At 40.3% G+C, this 12,929-nt stretch overlaps 1 protein-coding gene across 3 annotated transcripts in view; it reads left to right on the forward strand.

Moving 5' to 3' along the window:
- olfm1b (olfactomedin 1b) overlaps positions 1-12,929 on the forward strand; it is a 108,075-nt gene that overhangs the window by 67,391 nt on the left and 27,755 nt on the right. The window lies entirely within an intron of this gene.

Below are 12,929 nucleotides of genomic sequence, written 5' to 3' on the forward strand. Positions count from 1 at the left end.
ACGTTAGCCATGCTGCTACCTCTCTGCTGGGAGAGGACGTATACGCATGTGACGTATGACGTGACAGTATGTGACGTGTGTAAGAAGGTGCGCTTGCTGTCTGTGAGAGGGAGACACAGGAAAGAGTGAAGAGCCTGTCGTGTAATGCCAGCAGCTAAAAGCAACTGTGTGAGAATCCACAGACCTGTGGATGTGTTGAAGGTGTGCTGGAAAATGTGGAACGGAAATTAGGGAGCAGCAGAAAAGTGGAATGTATTATTTAAATAGGTGCGTTGGAAAACACGGACCGGAGTTTTTTTTTTAAACTGGATCTGGATCGGCATTTTCCCATGTTTTGCCGATACGCATTTTTTGGCAAATATCAGCGGCCGATCCGATCCAAATATCGGATCGGGACATTCCTAACCTATATTGAGTAAAACATGCTTGAAACTAGAATATCAACTGTTGCTAAGCTGTGTCATCAACACTCACGAGTATAAAACTACTTTTTTAAAGTAATAATTTCTTATTTCAAGCATGAACAAAAAAATCATGACTTTGGCACAATTGTGTCTCATAACTAAAACGGATGACAGCTAAATGGACTTTGCTGTTTTATTTCCAATGAAACAATAGAAAATAAGTACTCATATAGTAATACAGTAAACGGACAGTTAATATTTAAACATTTAACATTTCTAACTATTTTGTACAGAAATAGTTCATGCACATTCAGATGAATTCTTCAAAATTACAATTAAACAATTTTTGGCCGGGGGCTGGGCTGTATATATGCGCACTAATTGACTGAAAGAGCACGCACTTGGCGCGATGATGTCATGTTATCGATGGAAAAATGCATTTTTAGACCATATGATTTGCCTGAGCGGCGAGGAGACCCAGAGAGTAACAAGCGGTTGCCTTGTTGCCTTTCCATTAAGAAAAATAAACTAGTTTTTAGTATAAGTTTGCTGGTTTCAAAAAATGTAATGCCGAGTGCATATCATTATGTCAAGATAATGGCGCTAGCATTTCCTTGATTTAAGAATATTTTTCAACATATTGAGCAAAAACATCTTTTTTTTTCTACCAAGAAAAGTGCACTTGTTATTAGTGAGAATATACTTATTTTAAGGTATTTTTGGTTTCATTGAAGTTAGCTAATTTTACTTGTTTTGGAAAGTCTTGACAAGCCAAATGTTCTTGTTCTATTGGCAGATAATTTTGCTTAGTTCAAATAATTTTTGTATTTTTTGTTCTTGTTTTTGAACACTGACTTTTTGCAGTGCAGGGTTAAACCATCAATGAATGTTATTGGCAGATTATTTTATTCCAAGACCCTGTCTTCATTAAGCCGGATAACTCATTAAACAAATAATTATATAGCCCAAGCCCCGTTTCGGCCACACTAAATCATCGTTTAAGGTTCCCCTCCTTGGGTAATTTTTTACACGGGTAAGTGCGCCGTCTATTCCTTGAATCTCCGGCTCTAAGCTTTGTATGGACTGTTTACAAACTGAGTTCGGAGAGGAAGTGACGTCAGAAAAAACGCGCCACGGCCAGCTTCATAGTAAAGCGGTTTCGTAATTCGGAGCTAACCGATGGAAATATGGAGTTGAGTCATCCAGACATGACCGTGTTTCTCCTTCCGTCGGTACAGACGCTTGTGGAAATCACACATGAATACCTTAAGAGAAAGTGATTGCAGCTATCTGGGATACAACACTTCTCAGACGGCAAGAGAACTTTCGAATGTCCAGGTCAGCTGTGATTCTACTTACCCAAAAAGTTTGTCCATTTGTCGAAGGAGAGACAACGAGAATGTAGGCTCCCGTGGGTGTGATGAAAACATACTTGCCAACCTTGAGACCTCCAATTTCGGGAGGTGGGGGGTGGGGGTGGGGCCGGGGGGCGTGGTTGGGGGCGGGGGCGTGGTTAAGAGGGGAGGAGTATATTTACAGCTAGAATTCACCAAGTCAAGTATTTCATATATATATATATATATATATATATATATATATATATATATATATATATATATATAAGAAATACTTGACTTTCAGTGAATTCTAGCTATAAATATATATTTATTTTATTTATATATTTATTTTATATGTATATATATATATATATATATAAATAAAATAAATACTTGAATTTCAGTGTTCATTTATTTACACATATACACACACATAACCCTCATCTAGTCATAAGGGTTGAATTGTGCATCCTTGTTCTATTCTCTGTCACTATCTTTCTAACCATGCTGAACACCCTCTCTGATGATGCATTGCTGTGTGGCAGGCACAAAAGTGCTTTCATCAAATACACTAGATGGCAGTATTGTCCTGTTTAAGAGTGTCACAACATTGCTGTTTACGGCAGACGAACTGCTTTACGGTAGACGAAAACATGACCGCTGTTGTTGTGTGTTGTTACCGCGCTGGGAGGACGTTAATGAAACTGCCTAACAATAAACCCACATAAGAAACCAAGAACTTGCCCTCCATCATTCTACAGTTATAATGATTGGGCAGGCACGTTGTTTATATTGTGGGAAAGCGGACTCAGGTCCGCATGGAGCTGGAGGGGGCGTGGCCTCCAGCTCCCCCTGAATTTCGGGAGATTTTCGGGAGAAAATTTGTCCCGGGAGGTTTTCGGGAGAGGCGCTGAATTTCGGGAGTCTCCCGGAAAATCCGAGAGGGTTGGCAAGTATGGATACAAAAAAGGTAGTGCGTGCATAAATAAACCCTAGCAAAAGTCAGCTAACAAAGTCGCTCACACACATAACATAACAGTTTAAAGGAATACAATTTGTGGTAATCACCAAGATTAGTATCAAGGTTTAGGTCAGGCTGGTTACAAAAACAAATACTAATCAAAAATACCGCAAAAAAAGGGAGTCAAACAAATGATGAAAAATAAATTTTCCTACAAGTATGCGGTGCTAAAATAAATACATTCCAACTAAACTATTAAGTAATAATTAAAATATATTTATTGGTTAAAATGTCAATCAAATTAAAGTGCAAATGAAAATACAGCTTCACCGCTTTAGTCATATTTTTTTGCGATTTAGAAACTTTTTGATGACTTCAGTTTGCTTGATATTGTCATTACTGCCACAAGTAGTGGAAAAGTGTATTGTAACGGAGTACCGCTGCAGCCCGTACGGACTGCCCTCTCGGGTGGCCTCGCCACCAAACGATAGGCCCTACGGTTAAAAAAAAACACTGCATTATGCTTCGCTGGTATTGTTTGAGTCTTAGTATTTTATCTGGCTAAGCTTTTATTCCATTCATCCATCCATCTTCTTCCGCTTATCCGAGGTCGGGTCGCGGGGGCAGCAGCCTAAGCAGGGAAGCCCAGACTTCCCTCTCCCCAGCCACTTCGTCCAGCTCTTCCTGTGGGACCCCGAGGCGTTCCCAGGCCAGCCGGGAGACAGTCTTTCCAACGTGTCCTGGGTCTTCCCCGCGGCCTCCTACCGGTCAGACGTGCCCTAAACACCTCCCTAGGGAGGCGTTCGGGTGGCATCCTGACCAGATGCCCGAACCACCTCATCTGGCTCCTCTCGATATGGAGGAGCAGCGGCTTTACTTTGAGCTCCCCCGGATGGCAGAGCTTCTCACCCTATCTCTAAGGGAGAGCCCCGCCACCCGGCGGAGGAAACTCATTTCGGCCGCTTGTACCCATGAACTTGTCCTTTCGGTCATAACCCAAAGCTCATGACCATAGGTGAGGATGGGAACGTAGATCGACCGGTAAATTGAGAGCTTTGCCTTCCGGCTCAGCTCCTTCTTCACCACAACGGATCGATACAGCGTCCGCATTACTGAAGACGCCGCACCGATCCGCCTGTCGATCTCACGATCCACTCTTCCCTCACTTGTGAACAAGACTCCGAGGTACTTGAACTCCTCCACTTGGGGCAAGATCTCCTCCCCAACCCGGAGATGGCACTCCACCCTTTTCCGGGCGAGAACCATGGACTCGGACTTGGAGGTGCTGATTCTCATCCCAGTCGCTTCACACTCGGCTGCGAACTGATCCAGTGAGAGCTGAAGATCCTGGCCAGATGAAGCCATCAGGACCACATCATCTGCAAAAAGCAGAGACCTAATCTTGCAGCCACCAAACCGGATCCCCTCAACGCCTTGACTGCGCCTAGAAATTCTGTCCATAAAAGTTATGAACAGAATCGGTGACAAAGGGCAGCCTTGGCGGAGTCCAACCCTCACTGGAAACGTGTCCGACTTACTGCCGGCAATGCGGACCAAGCTCTGGCACTGATCATACAGGGAGCGGACTGCCACAATCAGTCCGATTCCCCATACTCTCTGAGCACTCCCCACAGGACTTCCCGAGGGACACGGTCGAATGCCTTCTCCAAGTCCACAAAACACATGTAGACTGGTTGGGCAAACTCCCATGCACCCTCAAGGACCCTGCCGAGAGTATAGAGCTGGTCCACAGTTCCACGACCAGGACGAAAACCACACTGTTCTTCCTGAATCCGAGGTTCGACTATCCGGCGTAGCCTCCTCTCCAGTACACCTGAATAGACCTTACCGGGAAGGCTGAGGAGTGTGATCCCACGATAGTTAGAACACACCCTCCGGTTCCCCTTCTTAAAGAGAGGAACCACCACCCCGGTCTGCCAATCCAGAGGTACCGCCACTGATGTCCACGCGAAGCTGCAGAGTCTTGTCAACCAAGACAGCCCCACAGCATCCAGAGCCTTAAGGAACTCCGGGCGGGTCTCATCTACCCCTGGGGCCCTGCCACCGAGGTGCTTTTTAACTACCTCAGCAACCTCAGCCCCAGAAATAGGAAGCTTTTATTGGTTTAGATATTGGTTTGTACTGTGGCACTTGAAGATTTAGTTTAAACAAAAAGTGCGTAACAAATTAAATCTACACCTTTTGTCTCGTATTCCTCTGAGTATAAAAACAATCACCGTAAGAGAGCACAGCTTGTTGGTTCGATGTGCACAATTGAATATCTTAGTTACTCAGAGAGTCGTTTCTTAAGAAATACCTTAATATCTCATGTTTTCATGTTAGCATTAAAACCTGCGAGCTGGCACCAGTCAGTCATTGAGTTTATCAAAGTGTGGTTATCAATCGCGGTTTTCCGATCATTTTACAGTAAAAGGGTAATTAATACTAACCATTGGGAGTGTTACCGCGGTTACCAATGCAATTCACTTCAGATCAGAATTCAACCGATTCTGACATATTGTACCGAGCAACAAAAGACAAAAAAAAGGCTAAACTCACTTGAGGAATTTGAGGATATTTAAAATTTGAGGTTCCTCGGTAATTAGGGTTGTGATTCACGTCCCTCGGTCGTGATCGTGATCCTCGGGACTAACTCCAGGGTGCCATTCCTGAGACTCGTGATCTCTCGTGAACTCGTTGAAAAGATTTTGACTGTATGATAGCCTTAAGCACACATATCATGGTTTCACAGCATGGAGCTATAATTAGAGCTCTAAAATATGTTATTTTCAAATGTCTTTTTTGGGAAGAAGGAAAACTCACTTTCAGGTCGAACAGTCATTTTAAAACAGCATAACAGAAAATGATGAAAGTGAAACATGTATATTAAATTAATAAAAAATAACGTAATTATTTCACACTATATATCAATAAATGCAATGCGGTTTCTAATGTCATGGCTGTGTGGAAAAAAAAATATCACAATAATTTTTTTTCATATCATCTGATTTCGATTAATTATACAGTATACATATATACACACACACACACACACACGCACACACACATATATATATATATATATACATATATATATATATATATACATATATATATATATATACACACACACATATATACATATACATATATATATAAATACATATATACATTTATATACACATATATATATATATACATATATATATATATACATATACAAACATATAGATATATATATATACATATATACACATACATATACACATACATTTATATATATATAAACTATGTATATATACATACATATATACATACATGTATATATACCTACATACATGTAAACATACATACATATATGTATACATACATACATGTATGTATACATATATGTATACATACACTGCGTGGCACGGCTGGGAGAGTGGCCGTGCCAGCAACCTGAGGGTTCCTGGTTCGATCCCCAGCTTCTACCAACCTCGTCACGTCCGTTGTGTCCTTGAGCAAGACACTTCACCCTTGCTCCTGATGGGTCGTGGTTAGCTGCCTAGCATGGCAGCTCCCGTCATCAGTGTGTGAATGTGTGTGTGAATGAGTGAATGTGGAAATAGTGTCAAAGCGTTTTGAGTACCTTGAAGGTAGAAAAGCGCTATACAAGTATAACCCATTTACCATACATATATACATACACACACATATATATATATACATACACACACATTTATATATATATATATATATATATATATATATATATATATATATATATACATATATATATATATATATATATATATATATATATATATATATATATATATAGATATATAGATATATTAGAGTGTCAAAAAATTAATAATCAACTTAAAAAAAAATCAAAAAATAGTTTTTTGTTTTTTTTCAATCCGTCCTGTCCAGCCAATCAGGTAAATCATATGGTGGCAAAATTATTATAATTTTTTAAATAAAATAATAACAAATTATAGATACTATTAATAGAAAAAATAAATTACTGTACCAAATAATACACTGCGAAAATCAGTTTATACCAAGAATCGTGTTGAATCGAGAATCGATTCGGAATCGTCACCGCAGGAATCGGATTCAAATCAAATCGTTAGGTGCCTAACGATTCACACCCCTGGTTTACGGTAGGAAGGGGATTCATACGGCCCCATTCATCACGGTTTACCTGACACGTGAATCGTGACGAATTTGGGGCGCGCACCATCCACTTCAGCCGGCAGATGGCAGGAGAGTGTTGAATATATTCACATTTGTTTTGTGGCAATTGCAAGTTGTACCACAGCGCCAGTTGCTATGTGGAGTGCTGCTTTCTATCGTTTTCATCAGACTGCATGGCCAAATGATTACACCTCCCCTCCCGCCTTTCCTCTTCCTCTTACACGAGATCTACCCAGGAATGAGGCCATATGAATCCCTTCTCTACTCGTTTGTATGTCTGTTCTTGGACCAAGTAGGAGAAATATACTTCTTCTGCTGGTTTGTAGCGACCTAAAGGTTACAGACGGTTCCCTCGCACTGCTTGCAAACACCATATATAAACAGACTGCTTGTTGTCCGAATGTCCCGTTTGCTCGCCTTTGACCTGTAAATTCAGGCCAAAGGGGGATTAGACCCTCCAGACCACCTTGCATCTTCCTTCCAACAGCCAATAACGATTTCTACTGGGGATAGACGGTTCGACGAATATGTGCAAAAAAGATGGCAGGGCTGTGTGTTGCATGCATAAAAATGGAAGCGTTGTTATGCAACATAATTATATATATATAAAAAAAATTGATTACCCATGTATTACTTATTTTTTAATCCTACAGGGGATTATGTAAGGGACACAGACCCTCCCCCTTTCCCCCAGATAGTAAATGCAGCACACACACCAAGTCACATGTCACACACATACATTAATGCTACAATTTACGGAGCGCCGCCCTTATGGGGAGCCGTCAGTTCTTGGACAATGACAATAAAGTTCCATTTAATTAAAGGGAAAATGCACTTTTTTGAGGGGGGGGGGGGGTATTTGTCTATCATTCACAATCCTTATTTAAAACCAGAACACATATGTTTTTTCTTTTTTGTGCATTCTATATGGCGTCACATTAGTGCCAAAAATCCGAGCGCATAAAAACTGTTATCGCGCGCTGATTCTCCACTTCGTGCGCGCGCGCGACACCCTTTCTGCGCGCGCGCGCGACGCCTTTCTGCGCGCTCTCTGTGTACTCCTGGCATCTCTCCTCGTGCTGTCATGTTTCTTTTTGGCACTTTGGGGGCGGGTATGCTTAGACGGCCCCTTCTTTCTGATTGGTCAGGCGAAAAACGCTGGAAAATGCTCAGAGCCAATCAGAAGTATAGCAGGGCGGGTCATCGTCAATATGTATCAAGATTTACCGAGGAAGAAGTTGATAAAAAAATGTTGCGCGCTGATGATGGTTATTTCATACCACATAAACACAATACAGGGTAATACAAAATGTGACCCAAATAAATAATAAGACAACAAACACCATAATCACATCTTTCAGCCAGAACTGGTCCACCAGCAATAACATCCATTATTTTATATTTTCACTTCTTCTTGAACATTTGTTTTCTAATTTATGGAATTTCTTTTGATTCAGCCATAAAATTAATGAAATAATCTTTGAATTCTGTTTTTAAAATGTTAAAAATAGCTTTTAATAATGTATTCTGAAACAGTTTAAAAATAATCAGAGAACTGACTAACACTGACCCTACACAACTATGTTGCACAATTAAGTCTTTTTTTTTTTAAAGTGAAAGAGGTAATTTCAACAGGTACAGCATCCTATGTCATATCTACATGTAATAAGATTTGTAACAAGGCAAACAGTTTGTAAATTGGTCGAAAATCGAGCAAGTTATGGTAATGTAATTAGTACATGTACCATTGACATCAATGTAATGATTGAGGCTTGATGTCCGAGGTAAGATGGCTACAACGTTGCTACGCTGGAGAATGATTAGTCATATGAAAAATGCTCACAGCCAATCAGAAAGGAGGGGCCGTCTAAGCATATCCGCCCCCAAAGTGCCAAAAAGAAACATGACAGCGCGAGGAGAGATGCCAGGAGTACACAGAGAGCGCGCAGAAAGGCGTCGCACGCGCGCAGAAAGGCGTCGCACGCGCGCAGAAAGGCACCACGCGCGCGCAAAAGGGTGTCGCGCGCACGCACGAAGTGGAGAATCATCCCGCGATAACAGTTTTTATGCGCTCAGATTTTTGGCACTAATGTGACGCCATAATTCTAACTCATAAATAAATCCTAGCAAAAGTCAGCTAACAAAGTCGCACGCGCGCACGCGCGCACGCGCTCACGCGCTCACGCGCTCACGCACTCACGCACTCACGCACTCACGCACTCACGCACTCACACACTCACACACTCACACACTCACACACACACACACACACACACACACACACACACAGTAATGTGCTGATCATTCTTACTGGGGACCCTGGGGAAAAAGACTTCATATGGTTCCAGGGGACCAAATTAAAATAATTTTGCATAATTCACACAAATTTGTACATGACTACTGAGGCCAATTAAAAAAAAAAAATTTCAAATTAAATATGACATAATCCTCAGAATACAGCACTACAGCTGTCCTCTTATAGGAAGTTTCACCACTTAAATGTACCAGCTACAGCCCGATGAGGGGGCTGCTGTGCAAATGTCTCACACTCAAACTAACCAGTAAACATGTTTTATGGGCCAAAGCTTAAAAATCACTTAGGCATCTTCGGAATGGATCTGACTATCATTTAAAAAGGTTTCCTTTTAGGGGACTTGTTTTTTGTCCCCATACCGTCAGAGGTCCCCTAAAGGTGACTGTGTAAACAGAGCGATGTCTCCATTAAGTAAGAGTTGCCAGAACACACACACACACACACACACACACACACACACACACACACACACACACACACACAATGGCAATGCTTTTGCTGCAAGATGCCGCAGATCGTGCCCTGGGGAGAGAGCACGTATTTCATGACCATGTAGACCTACTTGCCCTAAGTGACGAATATTTATTTGAACGCTTTAGGCTACTGAGAGCGGTCCCCCCTTTCTTAAACTTACGTTTTGACATTATGGATTTCCCCCGCGGGATAATACGAATTTCTCTTCTGTAATCTGTTTGTGTTTTCTACGTGTGTCTGATGTTCGGCTTTTCCACCGGAATTGTGCCCTTATATGGGGAATTGAGGGCGTTTACCTATGCAAATTACGGAATTAAGGGCGTTTGCATATGCATATTGTGGGAAATAAGGGCGTGTTTATGTGAAAATTATGATAGACACGCACGCGCTAACCATTTGGCATTCAGAAACTTAAGAACAGCAGGTGGCAACAATTTGGGCGTTTAAGAACACGTCATGAATTTGAGTCTTCTTAGGAAATCACTTAGCAAGAAAGATAAGAGGAAAAGTTTGGAACGTATTGCTGAATGGTTGCCCAATGTGTTCCTTATGGTGTTTTTTCCTCAGAGTTTTCAATTTACGTCCAGAGGATTATTTGTAGTATGTACATTTTCAGAATTTTTGGCCAAAGTAAGACAAAGAAAATCATCTGAAATTGTCTCTATTTTTAAGTTATTATGCCATGATTTTACCAGTCCGCCCCGCGTGGGAATAGATTTTTCTTCATGCGGCCCTTGAGCTAAATTGAGTTTGACATCCATGCTGTAGAATGTATTAAATAGAAAAACATGTGTTCTTGTCTTAGATAGAGATGGTGAATGATAAGCAACATTCCAACCTACTCAGTGGCCTAGTGGTTAGAGCAGTGTTTTTCAACCACTGTGCCGCGGCACACTTGTGTGCCGTGAGATACAGTCTGGTCTGCCGTGGGAGATTATCTAATTTCACCTATTTGGTTAAAAATATTTTTTGCAAACCAGTAATTATAGTCTGCAAATTATTTGTTGTTGTTGAGTGTCGGTGCTGTCTAGAACTCGACAGAGTAACCATGTAATACTCTTCCATATCAGTAGGTGGCAGCCGATAGCTAATTGCTTTTTAGATGTCAGAAACAGCGGGAGGCAGTGCGCAGGTAAAAAGGTGTCTAATGCTTAAACCAAAAATAAACAAAAGGTGAGTGCAACTAAGAAAAGGCATTGAAGCTTAGTGAAGGCTATGCAGAACAAAACTAAAACTGAACTGGCTACAAAGTAAACAAAAACAGAATGCTGGACGACAGCAAAGACTTACTGTGGAGGAAAGATAGCGTCCACAAAGTACAACCAAACATGACATGACAATTAATGTCCCCACAAAGAAGGATAAAAACAACTGAAATATTCTTGATGGCTAAAACAAAGTAGATGCGGGAAATATCGCTCAAAGGAAGACATGAAACTGCTACAGGGAAATACCAAAAAAAAGAAAAAGCCACCAAAATAGGAGCGCAAGACAAGAACTAAAACACTACACGCAGGAAAAAACTCAAAATAAGTCACGGTGTGATGTGACAGGTGGTGACAGTACACCTACTTTGAGACAAGAGTTATATTGATGCATGCTTGGTTATGGTTTAAAGTCATATCCAACATTTGCGACAACGACTTTTTACCGTCAACTGAGTTTTGCTTTTTAATGATTTCTGCTGGTGGTGTGCCTCCGGATTTTTTCAACGCAAAAAATGTGCCTTGGCTCAAAAAAGGTTGAAAAACACTGGGTTAGAGTGTCCGCCCTGAAATCGGTAGGTTGTGAGTTCAAACCCTGAGTCATACCAAAGACTATTAAAATGGGACCCATTACCTCCCTGTTTGGCACTCAGTATTAAGGGTTGGAATTGGGGGTTCAATCACTAAAAATGATTCCCGGGCGCGGCCACCGCTGCTGCAGGGGGTGAACAAGGGGATGGGTCAAATGCAGAGGACACATTTCACCACACCTAGTGTGTGTGTGACAATCATTGATACTTTAATTTTTTTAAGTTATGTTAACTTTAACTTAACTTAAAAAAGTTCAGTTCCTCTAAAGGCCTTAGTGGCCACATGCGTGGACAGTACCTTTTAGCTCTTATTTCCAAAATGGTGTACACTACTGAATTGGGGTCTTATGGCCACTTATGTGGACACTTATACTGCCATCTGGTGGTGTCAGAAGAGTATAACATACAATGGAATTTGGAAAAAAAAAGTGTAAAAATAAGAATTAGCATGTCACTAAACCATACTTGCCAACCCTCCCGAATTTTCCGGGAGACTCCCGAAATTCAGCGCCTCTCCCGAAAACCTCCCGGGACAAATATTCTCCCGAAAATCTCCCGATTTTCAGCCGGAGCTGGAGGCCACGCCCCCTCCAGCTCCATGCGGACCTGAGTGAGGACAGCCTTTTCTTTATGACAACAGGGGTGACAAGAACTAAATCATCCAGACTAGAGATACATTGTATTATTATGTTTATCTTACCTAAAAATAAATATATTTATTAATTAAAAAAAAAAAAAAAGTTTACTATATTTTGCTAAAAACATCAAAATTAATTGTAATTTTGTTTATTTTTTCTGACTCCTTATTACATCCAGCCATAGAATTATACATTAAAATAAACATATTTAAAATAATTGATTTCAAATTATCATAATAATTCATTTAAAATGACCATATTTAATTATTAAAATAATTGCTTGTTTATCAACAACTTTAGCATTTTATTCATTACATTTTGAAACTCTCAGAAGCCAAATTTTGTTATATTCCTTAATATTTATTTATGCAAGTTTGAATTATCAATTATCTAAACACAGTTTTGTTTGCATATTTTCAGGATGTAGATATCTATATATATATATATATATATATATATATATATATATATATATATATATATACATACATATATATATATATATATATATATGTATATATATATATATATATATATATATATATATATATATATATACACTGTATATGTATGAAATACTTGACTTGGTGAATTCTAGCTGTCAATATACTCCTCCCCTCTTAACCACGCTCTGTCCCACCCCCGACCACGCCCCCACCCCCCTCCTCCCGAAATCGGAGTTCTCAAGGTTGGCAAGTATGAATTAGCATGTCACTAAACATGAAGTACACGTTTGTGTACTTATGGAATAAATACATCATATCAAAAGATGATTCTTAGTTTGTATTCTAATTAGGGTCCAATAAGCCCAAATAGCAAAG

The sequence above is a fragment of the Nerophis lumbriciformis genome, linkage group LG11 (assembly GCF_033978685.3).
Source record: "Nerophis lumbriciformis linkage group LG11, RoL_Nlum_v2.1, whole genome shotgun sequence".
In the NCBI taxonomy this organism is placed as follows: Eukaryota; Metazoa; Chordata; class Actinopteri; order Syngnathiformes; family Syngnathidae; genus Nerophis; species Nerophis lumbriciformis.